Source organism: Pinus tabuliformis, chromosome 9, assembly GCF_031772625.1.
Source record: "Pinus tabuliformis cultivar Carrire ecotype Pingquan chromosome 9, CPIR1, whole genome shotgun sequence".
Classification (NCBI taxonomy): Eukaryota; Viridiplantae; Streptophyta; class Pinopsida; order Pinales; family Pinaceae; genus Pinus; species Pinus tabuliformis.
In genome coordinates, this window is record NC_142307.1 from 1,502,012,303 (window position 1) to 1,502,028,421 (window position 16,119).

At 35.7% G+C, this 16,119-nt stretch overlaps 1 pseudogene; it reads left to right on the forward strand.

Annotated features, from left to right (window-relative positions):
• Window positions 1-648: 648 nt before the first annotated feature.
• On the forward strand, window positions 649-2,400 carry LOC149154295 (pirin-like protein; annotated as a pseudogene).
• Window positions 2,401-16,119: the final 13,719 nt, after the last annotated feature.

Here is a 16,119-nt window from a genome sequence, read left to right on the forward strand (position 1 = left end):
GTAATATTAGGGATAGATCCTTGGATGGGATGTGTGGGGAAACATCATCTCTTGTAGCACATGTTAAATAAATTGAATGAACAAGGCATACTAGTACTAGCTGATGTTGCAAATCCAACTATTACTGATATTTGGCCAATGGCAAGAAGGATTGGTGGATTCTTAGTCTTTAGGATTGGAAGGTTTAGATGCAGACCCATAAGGATTACACTCAAAGGTTGGATGAAAGTTCTATCAAATTGAAGGTGGAGGGTGATACCTTAGTATGGTCCAACAATCCTACCATATGACTGTTGATAGCTAGCTTGCGGTACAAGGATATCTTTGATGATGAAGCAGTAGTAGTAGCTTGGTGGTGGGGAAGATTTGGAAAGTTAAATCTTCAATGAAATCCAAGATTTTTATGTGTTTGACCCTAACAAATAGTTTTTTGACATGAGAGGTTATACAAAATAGGGCAAGGTAGGGTCCTAGAATTTTCACTCTATACAAATGTGAAGGTGAAAGAATATACCATGTGTTGGTTCATTTGTATTTTTTCTCAGGAGTTATGTGGTGCTATTACTCCTTACAATATTTGGGTTTTTTCTTTTTCTTTTCAGATGTCTAGTGCTTCGATTTCATCAAAATTTTGGATATTGATATGCATGCGGGCCTGAATTGAAGAATTTGGATCCTTTCCTTCTATTGGACAAATTTGCAATTAAATTGAACCTAATTCACTTAGCAAGCAGATGATGAGATTCAAACTCTTTCCCTTCTCGTGTAAGAAATTCCTTTGAGCTTGCTTGGGCTACAGTTGGGTTATGATAGACACGATCGATCTTGATCAGACTAGAACATAAGTTTTCAATTTTGAGTTGAATGTTTGTCATTTTGCTAATGTGGTTTGTCAAGGGAACTATTTGTTTAATGCTAAATTTAATTTGGCTTGCAATTTCTCCTCCTGCTAGCTTTTCGAACCATCCTCATAGAGGTACAATCTTTTTTAATAACACTTTGATTTTTCCATTGGGTGTGTGTAGTATTTGCTATGGAAGCCTAGGTCCTTTTCTTTTTTCTTTTACTGAAAACTAATTGTATTTTCCTTCCTTTTGTTGTTCAGGTTTTGAGACTATCACATACATGCTCAAGGTAAACCCATCCTAGAGAAGCTTCATCTACCAATACTTGGGCCTTTCATGGATTCATCTATTTATTTACCAGACATGGATATATTTTCTTCTATATATTTTAGAAGAGGAAATGGTTGCCTTCTGCGTTGAGAAGATGGGGTAAGCACCAATACATTTTGTTGGTGACTGGATTATTTCAATAATCATGCTTACTGTCATGCTCTGCTTAAATTTCTTAATGGGAAGGGACTTTATAACATCACAGTTGACTAAAATAAGTTCCATTTATAATGTTTGATGGTTTTGTGTGGGGGCTTGAACCCATTATTTGTTTATTTGAGAGCCAATTTTGTCAAATAACTTACAGGACATGGCTTGTCTGCAGGGAGATTTTACACATCAAGATTTTGTAGGACACAAGGGTACCATCAAAGCTAGTGATCTGCAAGTTGGACAATTTTCATTCTCTTGTGGTTTTGATGAACTTTCCTTTAAGGTCAACAAGGATTGATATAAGCACTGAGTATTAGACCTAGGTCATTGGAATTTGTGATAACGTTCTAAGTAAAAGTTTATTATGTTGTCCAGTGCATGACTAAGGTATAGTCCACTGTGAAATTCCAGCAAGAAAAGGGGTCCAGATTGGCTCCCAACTTTTGGTAAATATTTCATCAAAAGACAAAATGTATGTACCTTTGTTTCTAACAAGATAATTTATTTAAGATTCTCTATTTCTAATTCAGTTACCGACTTACAAGGCATTGGTTTTTTGTATATGATTGAACCTACATATAAAGAATTGGAAGGTAAAGACATACCAAAGGTTGAGAAATATGGTGTTAGAGCAGTTGTTATAATTGGAGAAGCTTTGGGCATTAAGTCCCTTGCATACACCTAAACTCCAACAATGTTCTTGGATTTCACAATGAAGCTAGGAGTTGTTCTTCATCAACCTATTCTAGAGTGTTTGAATGCATTTGTCTATGTTTGAGAAGGTGAGGCAATTTTTGGAGATCTTAGTTCATCACCTATTGGTGCTCACCAAACTATTCAATAAAGCTATGGCAATGGATTGAGTGTTTGGAACAAGTCAAATATTCCTTGCAGATTCTTCCTAATTTCGGGGAAGCCACTGAATGAACCAGTCATTCAATATGGTCCCTTTTTTATGAATAATAAACAAGAAATAATTCAGGCTCTTGAAGATTATCAATGTTCTAGAAATGGATTTGAGAGAGTTGTTGGATGGCGTCGTGACACTGTTGGGCTTAGTGATGCTGAATAGACAACATATTGAATTCAAAACTATGATACCAAAATTACTTTTGCTGACATGCCTTCGAGAGCATAAGATATAATGCTTTAGAAGTACATTCACAAAGTTGCTTCCCTATATTTTTTTGTCTGAGTTCATTGAGTTATGTTCTATTACTCCTTCCCTACAGTGCCAACATAGTGGAAACTTTAGAAATGTCCCTTTCAAAGGTAAACCTTGGATTCTAGAATGAATCTATTCAACGCTTCAAACTCCATGACCAATGACTTTGGAATGAATTTTCTCAACCACTCAAACTCCATAGCCACCAACTTTGGCCTTGATAGCAACCTTAGCATATATAAAGAAAGCAGTTATAATTGGTAATCAAGACAACTATGCTTTCCTTGAAACCCTCATCAAAGATTTATGTAATGGAACAACTTTTAAGGCATTATTTACTACAACAATAAATCAATCCAAGGTATATTTTGCAACTACTTGATCTCGCATAGCTATAAGTAAATCAGGTATGGCACAAATGAGTTTCTAAAGGATACAAATATCTACATATTTCTCAATTAGATTCCATTATTAATCTTCTCTTTTCTTATTATCTAGCAAGAGAATACACAATACATATTATTGATTTTCCACACCTTAATTGGCATGAGGCACACATATGCCAATTTAAAGGTCAACTAGATAGGCAATACTAAGTTCAACTAAACTATAACATGGTCATGAAAAATAAAATAAATTTGCACAGACTTGTCAAGTGCTTCAACTAAAAAGAGTTTGATTTATTTTAGAAGTGTCCTACCTAGTCATCCGTGGTAGATCCATATTCAAATTAAATAATACATTTTGACAAATGCCTACGACGAGGTATTTGGTTCTGAATAACAAGACATAATTTGATCCAATATGACAGGATAGTTGACACATAAGGTTACATCGGAGATAATATTCTTGCAATAAAAGAATATATGGACTGAAAGAACCCTGTTACTAATTTATTGTAGAAACCAAGAAGTCTATATGAGACAAATGGTTTCTAAAGCCTTGACCTACAAACATGAAATTTTTAGTACTCAAATTTATTCCATATGTCTATGAAATCCAAGCTCCTCTTGAACATGAACTTGAAGAAAGAATTAATCACTGAGATACCTGAATAGAGAGTCGTAAAGAAAAATTCTCAATTATGATATGTCAAGGTTATTAGAACATTAGCAATGCCGAAAATAGTATAAGTAATATTAATGATGGTTGGAAGTTTTTGGAGTGCTTGGAAATGATAATATCTTAGTTGAATAAGATCTGAAGAAATTCTTGTTGAATATTTAGTTCGTTATTCTGATGAGTTGGAGGCTACTTTTGAAAAATACATTGGGCATAAATTATGTCTTAAGAAGTAAAATTAAATTGGGCATGGAAAATTAATAGCATAATGGTTTCCATTGAAAGAGGAAAAAAGAATGATCAAGCTAGAGAATAGGGCAAGGAAATTACTTTCTACGAACGTGAATTTCAACAAGCAAATATAGAATAGGACCATGCAGTTTAAGAACACAGTAAAAATTCATGATTCAAGTCTGATTTTGTTTTAATTAAGCTTTACTTTGCATCTGATTTGTTCTAAAATATTAATTTCTTTTAAATGTACAGGCTCACATGGCTCCAAATAACAAGTTTGATTTCAGAAATATATCAAGAGATCTTTGGATGATGACTTGAACAACGTGGTTGGAATCATGTTAGACACTTTCTGTGTGCACAACAACTTTGGTATTAGAAAGAATTATGTATACAATATTTCCCCGTTGCTTTATCATCCTCCGTTTTTTTTCAAAACCTATTCTTGAATTATAACTGATACACACCCTTGATGCATTATCTACAATCCTCTTTTGTGGTCTTTTGCTATAGTCTTTATGCTTCTTAATGTGAATGGTAAATCTTCATTATTCTACCCTTCTTCCAAAGTCATCATTCTACATATCCATTGTTGTTTAAACTAGCATTCTCCTTCTGATTTGATGTATTCCTCTGAGAAGGGTGGTATACATAAGAAGAACGTGGAGACTATTTTGAGGGATGCATTACAATTGATTGATGCTTAACTTTGTAGTTGATTGAAATATTCCATATGAAGAATGAATTGATTTTTGAGGTCAAGATACATTCTCCTATATCTTTGTTGTGTTCCAAAGATATAAGATACCAATTATAATCTAGTACTGTGTTGTGTGAAAATCTATGGTTCAGGGGATAGAATCTCCCAATACGTAATTCTTTGGGGGAATATTAGATAAGAGCAAGGAGAGGAAAACCTTAAGATGAGCATATTTTAAAAAATAGAACAAGTGCTCCAAGGTTTCATTTTTGCTACATGGTGGGCATTTAAGGTGTAGAATTAGTAGGTGTTCAAGCTCATGTTATTCTTCTTGAAGTTATGCCTCACTGTGTTTCCTTTGCAACATCTGGTGCAATTGCTAGTTAACTCATAGTAAGGGGCTAATTATTCTTAGTTTTACATGTGAATAAATAATAAACTACGACATAATGTGTAATTTCTCTCTCCTATAGGGTATAATAAATATGTACTAAGGACTTTAATTCCTTCTATTTTGTCTCAAAATATCCATTATGAATTTCGATTACTTTTTCTTTTAAGTTCTTGTGTGCAAGTGATCCAATAATAATATAGGTATCATAGCATATAGATAACTTAAAAAGAGAAGCATACACATTTCATTGTAGGTGACAAAGTATTAAAGAACACATATAAAATGAATCTTCCTATATCAATGATCCTCATACAATTCAATTATTTTGATTGAAGCCAAATATTGAACTTATACTTAAAAGAAATGTACACTACAAGATTGCTATGGACCAACACTAGATCCTAGAGCGATATAGTTGATTAAAATATTTTAAGAGTGTGGATGAAGCATATTATATTTTATGCGAATAGATATCCTTAGACGTTCTTTTCCATGTAGAATATTCTTCCTAAACTACAACATTTGCACCCATTTGAACGGTTCGTTTGTAGAATTGGATGAATTACAAGGACACGAGCTATAGAGAAGGCCTATCACATTGAGGCTGTGAAATTTTGACACACTTGAAGACAACTCCATAAATTTCGGATATTTCCTAAAACAACTCAAGGAATGTGAAACAGACAAGGAAGAGGATCAGTTAATCTTATCTACTATATCTAGTCACGTTGGATCGTGAGTACTTTAACCCCTCTCTTCATTTGGCACCCAAAGCTTAAGAATTAGAAAATCTTGCAAATTTGTCCTTTCGATGGACTCATCACATTATTCATATAAGAAAAAAATAAACTCATAAATATAGGTTTTCTTTAGAATTTCAAAGCATGTGCACTTGTAGTATGTGAAAGTAGCAAGCTAACAAGAAAAAAACTAGAAGGAACTTATCAAGAAACAACACTCAAATCTACTGAAGAGTCTTCTAACCACAAAGTAGGAAAACTAAAGGAGATATCCAAGTGCAATCACTGCAACAAAGAATATTGTCGAGAAATTTCATGCATGAAAAAGATAGTTGATCTTATGTAACTAGTTCTTAAAAGAAATTATGTTGAAGATTGCATTCAAGAATACAAAAGAAAAATAGTGGAGAAAATCCACTAGAAGATAGAGGTAAAGAACATGCATTTGTTGTCAGTGCTTTCTTACATAATAGATGGATTTTCAGATGCCAAAATCTCATATCAAATAGCTACTTCAAAAGATACTTTCTCCTCAAAGTATTGTACTAACCATCCAATTTTAATTGGAGATGACAGTCTTAAGAAAATACGTGGAAAAGAATATTACATGTTGATAACGGATGTTTCCATAATATCTTCAATGTTCCAAAGCTATTCATGAATATACTCACAATATATCATATTCCAAAGAGCTTGATTGAGTAGGAGTTTATAGCTTTGCAAGAATTGTTATTTGGGAAGGACATAGTTGCATTGTAGTTGACATAACATGCACTATTTTTTGAGAACAGTTTTCCTCCCAAATAGTTTTTTCGCTTTAAGTAATCTTTGTAATAGTTTCTTTTGTATAGTCCTTTTGCACATAGGTATCTAACATGACTAGGTATTGATGAGACTCATTTATTCTGCACAGTACACTTGTGCTTCCAAGGGAGTATTGGATTGGAGTACATGCACCCTTTCCCCTTAGTTACAAGGATTTATATCTATAGCATATATATTTTTGTAGTGTGATCTATTTATAGCATGCTTCTATTTATAATTGGTATACTTTTCATAGATGGTACATTTATAACAATCTTATTTTTAATTACTTTAATGATGAAGCGTAGTAATGCATAGATAAGTTTCATGTACAATTTCTAACTTATAAATAGCTATATCTATTTATAAATAACACTATAAAACTAAAGAACAAAATATTTAAGTATTACATTTACATTAAAACACAACCTACAACACAATTAGTCTCTCCTTAAAACAAATTAAAAAATATGTAACTAAGTGTATTTCATTGCACTCCAACTCAAATTGATCTATCATTTTCCGTCCTTTATTTCTGTTTAATTGTAATTCTTATTTTTATTTTTAAATTCACTAAATTCTTTATTTGTTTTTTTGTTTTTGAAGTTCATCAAATTCTTTTTTAGAAGTGATGTAACGAGCTTGCAGCAAGAATCCAGAAACAATTTTATGTTTTCCTCAAAACCTACATTTTCATTTTTTATTTTTCTCCCTGTTTTGACGTCTTAAAACTTTCCTTCTATTTTTGGTGAGTTTTACCCCCAACACTCGATGGTAAGCGAGCTATTTGATAAAACGTAACATCATCTATGTTATTCTCTCTATACATGAATGAATATTAATATCTCAAAGTTGTGTTTTTATGAGGATTCGATATTGGCCTGGATTAAAGTAGATATTATACAGACAAACATATTTTGAAAGCGGGAAGGTAGCTGTTTTATTGTTTCTTCATGTCGTTCAAAGCCATAGGAGGACCACGATTCATAGCCCGCAAACCTGACGGTGGGATGTGGGATCATCGAGAGTATCCAGACATGATCAGCCATGGAAGGTCCTCATTTACACAATCGAAGCAACAGATAATTAAAACTGATATTTTCATATATTTAAAACTATGGAAGAAATTCTGGCTAAATAAGTTCTGCGACAGAAACTCAGATCGAATCACAATGTTCACAATCTGGAGCTTTAGCTGGCAGCGACCCAAATAAAGACAACAACAAAGTTCAGAGTTCGAAGCATAATCATATTTTTCCATCAGTGAGGAGATTAGTCTCAACGGAAGAGGGTAGACAAAGAAATATCACTAGTTTTGCCTTATTGACATAGTGTTATTCTCAAACTAAGCAATAGCGAATCATTTTTATTTATGTCTACAGTGGCTCCCATAACTGCAGTGGATCTACGTCGTCTAAAACGAGCGAGCAGTATTCACTCTCTTCAAGTGACGGGATGTAATAATTGCGCTCCCAGACTTCATGGTATCCAGAGATGATGTTTAAGAGATTTGCATTTTCCTGAGAAATACTGGCTCCCTCTGCTTGCGTGGAAGCCAATTGTAATTGCAGCTCTGAAACTTTATTTTTGAGATCATTGATTACTCCTGCGCAGCCAAAGACAGGATCGCGAGCTCTCTCGTTCGCCTCGTACACCATGCTTCTTACACCATCATTTCTCTTGTCGGGCGGAAGATCCTGTAACACCGTAAAAACTTAATAAATTTAATTATAAAGAGATAGAAATTAATATTTACAATAAATAATTTCTTTCTGTTTTTTTAATTTCTTCTGTTTTTTTAAGTGCATATCACATTAAAAATTTAAATTAAAAAGTTAGAAATTATGTTAAACAAAAATGCCACATATTTTAATAAAAATAAGAATATTTTTATATAAAAAAAATTAAAATTCAAATAAATATAAATAATATTATTATGAATTAGTATAGAGGAATCAAATTTTTAGACCTGTAAATTTATCTTAAAGTTTTACATTGAAAAAAAAGTTTGTGCATTGAGAGATTTCATCCCTCTAAATGCTTTATTACGTCTTAAGACTATTGTGAAAGTGGTTAGATCAAAGTGGTTATGAATTAGTTGCTTTGCCGACTGCTTTTTGAAACTCGATGTTCTTTCATCATCTTGATTCAGGGTCCATCATGTTGGGGATTTTTAATGGGAAAATCCCAAAAACAAACAAAATAAACTCACAGAGGCAATGCTCTGTTTCCACCTTTGATCTTTTGTGCACAGGAAAGCTTTAGAAAAATTTACTGAGGAACAGAGTAAAACACCACCATAAAAGGATTTCTATTCATTAAAATATAAATCCTGATACATATTTCTTCCTCTTTGCTCAGAGAGATTCACCAAACTCTCACCAAAAATACGTTCAACAAAAACATTTACTCTGTCTCCACATGAGAATTTACTCTTCTTGGTAAAACTCTCATTTACATTCACTGCTGTGAAAACATATTACTGGTGTAAAACCTTCTTTTACATACTGCTGTAAAAACAAAATTTACACAGGCTTACAAAACAAATGCGCTCCTCTCTGTTCTTTTCTTCATGCACTACTCTGCAAATTCTCTCTATTCTCTTTGGCTGCCCCCGAGCTCTCACACATTACGATTCGTCAACACATCACTTGAAAACATATTACAATACACGACCCCTTTTCATTTTTTTGAAAAAACAAAACAAAAAAAACACAATTACATTTTACGTGCCGTAAATATTTTTAAAATTACTATCGAGACCATGCCTTTCTTTAAATTCTCCATACCTTCGACATATAAAAAAAATTAAAATTTAAAACTTTCATCTACTTTCTACGGGCATATTAATTATATTGTTTTACGGCGGTCAACCCAAAATCTTTTACTCCACGCAACATTAACTTGATGCACGCCCGTATGCAGCTTCAAGCAATCGACGGTGGAGAGCGTGGAAGCAGATCTGACGGTGGAGGAGAATATCGGAAGGCATTACATAACTGAACAATACGTCCCGATATGTCAGAGATGATGACGTATGGGGAGAGCCACGCGTCTGCACCAAATTTTATCGGAGTCAAAAATACGGAAACCACTTTTACGCAAAAGCGGTCCGATATGCATAAAATGGTTTATGGTTTTGCTGAGCGGTTTTTTGGCGCTGTACGTCAGCGCAGTTTAAATTACATATTCAACACTCCCCTTTAATTTCAACTGCTGGACATTCGGTCATACCGAGACACTTCTTCAAAAATTCAAAGCTTTTCTGATCCAAAGGCTTTGTCAAGATGTCTGCTACCTGTTCCTGAGTCTTGCAATGTTCTAGGACAATTTCTCCATTGTTCACCAATTCTCTGATGTAGTGAAACCTTGTATCAATGTGTTTCGTTCTCTTATGAAACACTGAATTCTTTGACAATGCAATAGCTGAGCTATTGTCACAAAAAATCACTGTGGCTTTTGCCTGCTCTTGGCCTAAGCTTCTCAACATTCTTCTCATCCACACTGCTTGAAATGCTGCTGCTGTAGCTGCCACATATTCAGCCTCTGCTGTAGACAATGCTACAATGGACTGCTTCTTAGAAGCCCATGAAATGGCTCCTGAACCCATATGAAAAACATAACCGGAAGTGCTTTTCCGATCATATACACTTCCAGCCCAATCACTATCAGTGTATCCAACCAAATCTGAATGTTTTGAGACATTATATAAAATTCCAAACATTTTGGTACCTTTGACATACCTCAAAATTCTTTTTGCTGCCTGCCAATGTGCCTCCTTTGGCCTCTCCATAAATCTAGAAATTAAACTAATAGCATACATAATGTCAGGTCTAGTAGCTGTTAAATACATAAGGCTGCCAACAATACTCTTGTACAAACTGGGATCAAAATCCTTGCTGCTGTCCTCTCTGCTGAGTTTTAATCCCATTACTGTGGGAGTGATCGCTGCCTTGCATTCTTGCATGTTAAATCTGCTCAATACTTGATTTACATATCTTGCTTGTGAGATAAAAATTCCTTTTTCATTTTGATCTACTTCTATGCCTAAGAAGTATCTCAAGAAACCCATGTCAGTCATTTCAAATTCCTCTTTCATGACTGATTTAAAATTCTCAATGAGCTGATTATCATTACCTGTGAAAATAACATCATCAACATATAAGACAACAATCAAAATTTTACCATCCTTTTCTTTGATGTAGACGGTGGGTTCTCCCTCACACTTGTCGAATTCATTATCCAATAGATAAGAATCTATCCTGTTGTACCATGCTCTTGGCACTTGCTTCAGCCCATAAAGAGCCTTCTTCAATTTGCACACTTTGTGCTCTTCACCTTTCTTCTCATAGCCGAGAGGCTGTTCAACATAAATCTCTTCCTTTAACACTCCATTTAGGAATGCTGACTTCACATCCATTTGGTAGACTTTCCATTTGTTTTGAGCTGCTATGGACAACACTGCTCTCACTGTTTCCATTCTTGCAACCGGTGCGAAAGTCTCCTCATAATCTCTCCCATACTGCTGGTTGTACCCCTTGACAACCAGCCTTGCCTTGTGTCTTTCTATTTTACCTTCAGCATTGCTCTTGGTCTTGTAGACCCGTTTAACTCCAATGACCTCTTTACCTTTTGGTAGCTCAACCAAATCCCATGTTTTGTTTCTCTCTATGGCATTCATCTCCTCATCCATAGCTTCTATCCATTTCTTATCTTTGATTGCATCCTCGAAATGAATAGGATCATCAACATGACAATACAAGGAAAATAAGGAATTCATTCCTTCATCATAAATGTCACTTAGATTTCTAAATTTCTTACCTCTTTCACTTGGTGTGCAAGTGCTTGAAGATGCACTTGAATTTCCTCCTTGTGGTGTGCTTGGAGAAGCACTCTCATTTATCCTCAATGGTGTCCCTTGCTGTCCTTGTGTTGGCGCTGCTGTTTGGGGATGCATTTCAGCCACTTCCTCTTCATCTTCATCATGAGACAAACAGTTCTTGACATTCACTGTTTTCTCTATGCTTCCATCCCAAGCTTCCTCTTCAATGAATTGAACATCTCTGCTGACAAAAAACTTCTTGGTAGATGGGATATACAACCTGTAAGCTTTGGATTCCTCACTCTATCCAATGAAGATACATTTCTCCCCTTTGCTGTCCAACTTCCTCCTTAGCTGATCTGGTATGTGTGCATAGGCCACACATCCAAAAACTCTCATGTGGGTGACTCCTTGTTTTCTCCCACTCCATGCTTCTTCCGGCACTTTGTTCAACACTGCTTTTGTAGGACACCTGTTCAAAATATACACTGCACAATTTATAGCTTCAGCCCAATAGTCATTTGGCAAATGCTTTGCCTTTAGCATGCTCCTCGCCATATCCATGATGGTCCTATTCTTCCTTTCAGCAACTCCATTTTGCTGTGGGGTGTACCTAGCTGTAAATTGCTTATGTATACCATTTTCTCTACAAAATCTTAGGAATTCCTTGGAGATATACTCACCTCCTCTATCAGTTCTCAAAACTTTTATATGCAGCCCGCTTTGGTTCTCCACAAGTGCTTTGAAATTTTGGAATTTCTCAAACACTTCACTTTTGTTTTTAAGGAAATATGCCCAAGTTTTTCTTGTAAATTCATCAATGAATGTTAAGAAATATTGGTTGCCTGCTAGTGATGGAGCTTGCATCGGTCCACATAAATCTGAGTGGATGATTTCTAAGGGTGCCTTTGCTCTTATGCTTTTACCTGATGGAAAACTTTCTCTGTGTTGTTTTCCCAATATGCAACCTTCACAAAGGCTATCTGGTTTCTCTATCAATGGTAAGCCTCTTACCATTCCTTTCCTACTCAACAAGTTTAGACCTCCAAAATTGAGATGTCCAAATCTCAAGTGCCACAACCAATTTTCATCCTTTGGCACGCTTTGGAAAGCCTCTTGGGTGACTGCTGCAATTTCATTTTTGTTTTTCAAATCTGCCCTGATCCGGAGAGGGAACATCCTGTTCCTTGTCATCTTTACTTCAGCAATGCATCTTTTGCTGGGTGCTATATCCATGATGGTGCATACATCATTTTTAAAGAAAACATTGTACCCCTTATGGACAAGCTGTCCAATACTCAAGAGGTTACATCTCATTTCGGGGACATAGTATACATCTGCTATGGTTTTCCTTTCTCCTTGCTTTGTAAATATTTTTACCTCTCCTTTTCCCATAACAGAGATTTTACTATCAGTTCCTAGTGTGACTTCTGATTTCACATTCTGATCTAGAGCAGAAAAGAAGGCTATGTTTCCTGTCATATGGTTGCTGCAACCTGAGTCTAAAAACCATATGTCTTCACTATTTGTTTCAGCCATGTTACATGCTAACAACACATTATTTTGACTGATGTTTTCTCTAGTAACATTTGCATTTGGTCTATTATTTATATCATGCTCCTTCTTCCTACATTCACTGGCATAGTGCCCATATTTTTTACAATAATAGCATTGGACATTGGATTTTTCATACCTTTGTCCTTGAGCATGATGTTGTCCTCTTTGTTGGCTGCTGCCTTGGCTTTGGTTCTGATTTGGATTGCTGCCTCTTCCTTGAGCATTTGCTGGACTGTTCCTTCCACCTCTATTCTGGCTTCTGCCTCTTCCTCTCTTGTTTCCTCTGCCTTGACCTCTTCCTCTTCCAAAGGACATCTGGGTCTTGAAGGCTTGCTCTAGAGATGAGTTTTCATTCCTACTCAACCTCTGCTCATGTGTTATTAGTGATGCATGTAGCTCATCAACTGAAAATTTTGAGAGATCCTTTGTCTCTTCAATGGTGGTGACAATCTCATCAAACTTTGAGGGTAAGACTCAATATTTTCTCCACAATCCTCCTATCTTCAAGGGTTTCTCCATGAGTCCTTATCTGTGTGACCAAACCAATTACATGTGTGAAGAATGAGTCAATGTTGTCTGACTCCTTCATGCACAGATTCTCAAAATCCTTCTTCAGCAATTGTAGTTTTGTTGTCTTCACTCTCTCCATGCCTTGATAGGCTGTCTTGAGGGTTTGCCATGCTTCATTGGATGTCTTAGTTGCTGCTAACCTTGGAAACACACTTCCATGCACTGCTTGATACAAGAAGAAAAGGGCTTTTGAATCCTTCTTCTTGCAGCTCTTTAATAGATCCTTCTCTCCTCGAGTTAATGCATTAAACTCATTTTCATCTGCTGGTTGTTCAAAACCTTCCTCAACTATTTCCCATAAGTCTTGGGAAGCAAACAAGGCTTTCATTGTTATTGCCCAATAGTCAAAGTTTTTACCATCAAATAATGGGAGCTGCATACCCATGCTATTACTGGTGCTTGTGCCAGCCATTCTTGCAGCCTCAACTATGCTTCAATTTCTTGACTGTGTATTTTAAAACAACTGACTCCTTCTTCAGCAACACAAAAAAAACTTTTTGAAATACCTGAGTATTTTCTTGTCTGAGCCTTCACTCTGCTTGAGAAGTTTTACTGCTGCAACAAACTCCTCCCTTCAGCTTCTTGAACACTTTCAAAGAGCCTAAGCGTGCTCTCATACCACTGTTGGGGATTTTAATGGGAAAATCCCAAAAACAAACAAAATAAACTCACAGAGGCAATGCTCTGTTTCCACCTTTCCAGGATCTTTTGCGCACAGGGAAGCTTTAAATAAATTTACTGAGGAACAGAGTAAAAGACCACCATAAAAGGATTTCTATTCATTAAAATATAAAGCCTGATACATATTTCTTCCACTTTGCTGAGAGGGATTCACCAAAAATACGTTCAACAAAAACATTTACTCTGTCTCCACGTGAGAATTTACTCTGCTGGGTAAAACTCTCATTTACATTCACTGTTGTGAAAACATATTACTTACTGGTGTAAAACCTTATTTTACATACTGCTGTAAAAACAAAATTTACACAGGCTTACAAAACAAATGCGCTCCTCTCTGTTCTTTTCTTCATGCACTGCTGTGCAAATTCTCTCTATTCTCTTTCGCTGCCCCCGAGCTCTCACATATTACGATTGGTCAACACATCACATGAAAACATATTACAACACACCCCTTTTCATTTTTTTGAAAAAACAAAACAAAAAAAACACAATTACATTTTACGTGCCGTAAATATTTTTAAAATTACTGACCAGACCATGCCTTTCTTTAAATTCTCCATACCTTCGACATATAAAAAAAATTAAAATTTAAAACTTTCATCTACTTTCTACGGGCATATTAATTATATTGTTTTACGGCGGTCAACCCAAAATCTTTTACTCCACGCAACATTAACTTGATGCAGGCCCGTATGCAGCTTCAGGCAATCGACGGTGGAGAGCGTGGGAGCAGATCTGACGGTGGAGGAGAATATCGGAAGGCATTACATAACTGAACAATACGTCCCGATATGTCAGAGATGATGACGTATGGGGAGAGCCACGCGTCTGCACCAAATTTTATCGGAGTCAAAAATACGGAAACCACTTTTACGCAAAAGCGGTCCGATATGCATAAAATGGTTTATGGTTTTGCTGAGCGGTTTTTGGGCGTTGTACATCAGCGCAGTTTAAATTACATATTCAACACATCAACAATAAGCACAAAAGGTTAACTAGTCATATTGATTCCAGTTCAGTCTGCAATAAGCACAAAGGCTGGGCTATAATGGATGATACAAGTGGAAGTGAAAGTGACGAGACAATTCTGCGTGAAGCAATAGAGGATTCAAGTAAGAATGACACTGATAATGCAACAATACGACAAAAGTTGTACGACAGAAGCTGTGCGAATCCGGAGTTATAGGACGCGACGGTATGTTGTTGGATGTAATCTAGCGTGGTGCACTAGCGAAGGACTGGTTTGAATGGAAGCAGTCGTTGTTTCTTATTGACATTATTTATTATTTGTTGCAGTATTGTTCTTTTTCATATTGTTTGGTCCATCAAGTACTTGAAAGAGGTCGCGCTGACAGATGGTAAAGCAACAGTATATATCTATATCAACGGATAAAGAAACAAATATGCATGATTATGCTCTCGCTATGACTAAATTTCATATTTTTCTAATCAATGGAGTAAAGATCGATCACGACTTCATTTTTTAACTGTTCACCTATTTCATTGCTTTCAGAACAGCTTTCATTCTTTCATTCTTTCATTCTTCTGGGTTGGGTGTTGGATCCCCTTGTCTAGAAACAAAGTTATAGCATTCCATGGTTAAAAAATATGGATTACATATTTTTGACAAATCTTGAGGAGCAGACTTCCGGTTCACATTCGTGCTCAATCTCATCTATATCGGTGTTGTGTAAAGTCTTATGTATCATGACATAACCTTTCTAACTAGAAACGAAGCTATAACACTCCATGGTTAGACAATATGGGTTACATATTTTCGACAAATCGTGAGGAGATTATTTTGTATTTTAAAATCATTGTTGCTTGAAGAATGTAGAAACCAGACTTCCGGTTCACATTCGTGCTCGTTCCGTCCAACATATTTTCCATCCTCCTTTCCAATCTTGTAACTTATTCGTCCTATGCTTAGGAAAACGTCTCTACTAATCACGCCTTTTTGTGATTTCGTGTTGAACTTTCTTGTGTGGATTTATCTGCCCCCATTGTTCAATAATGACATTGCAGTAGTAGCGGTAGCATTCTCTCCTCCTGTCGCCATGAC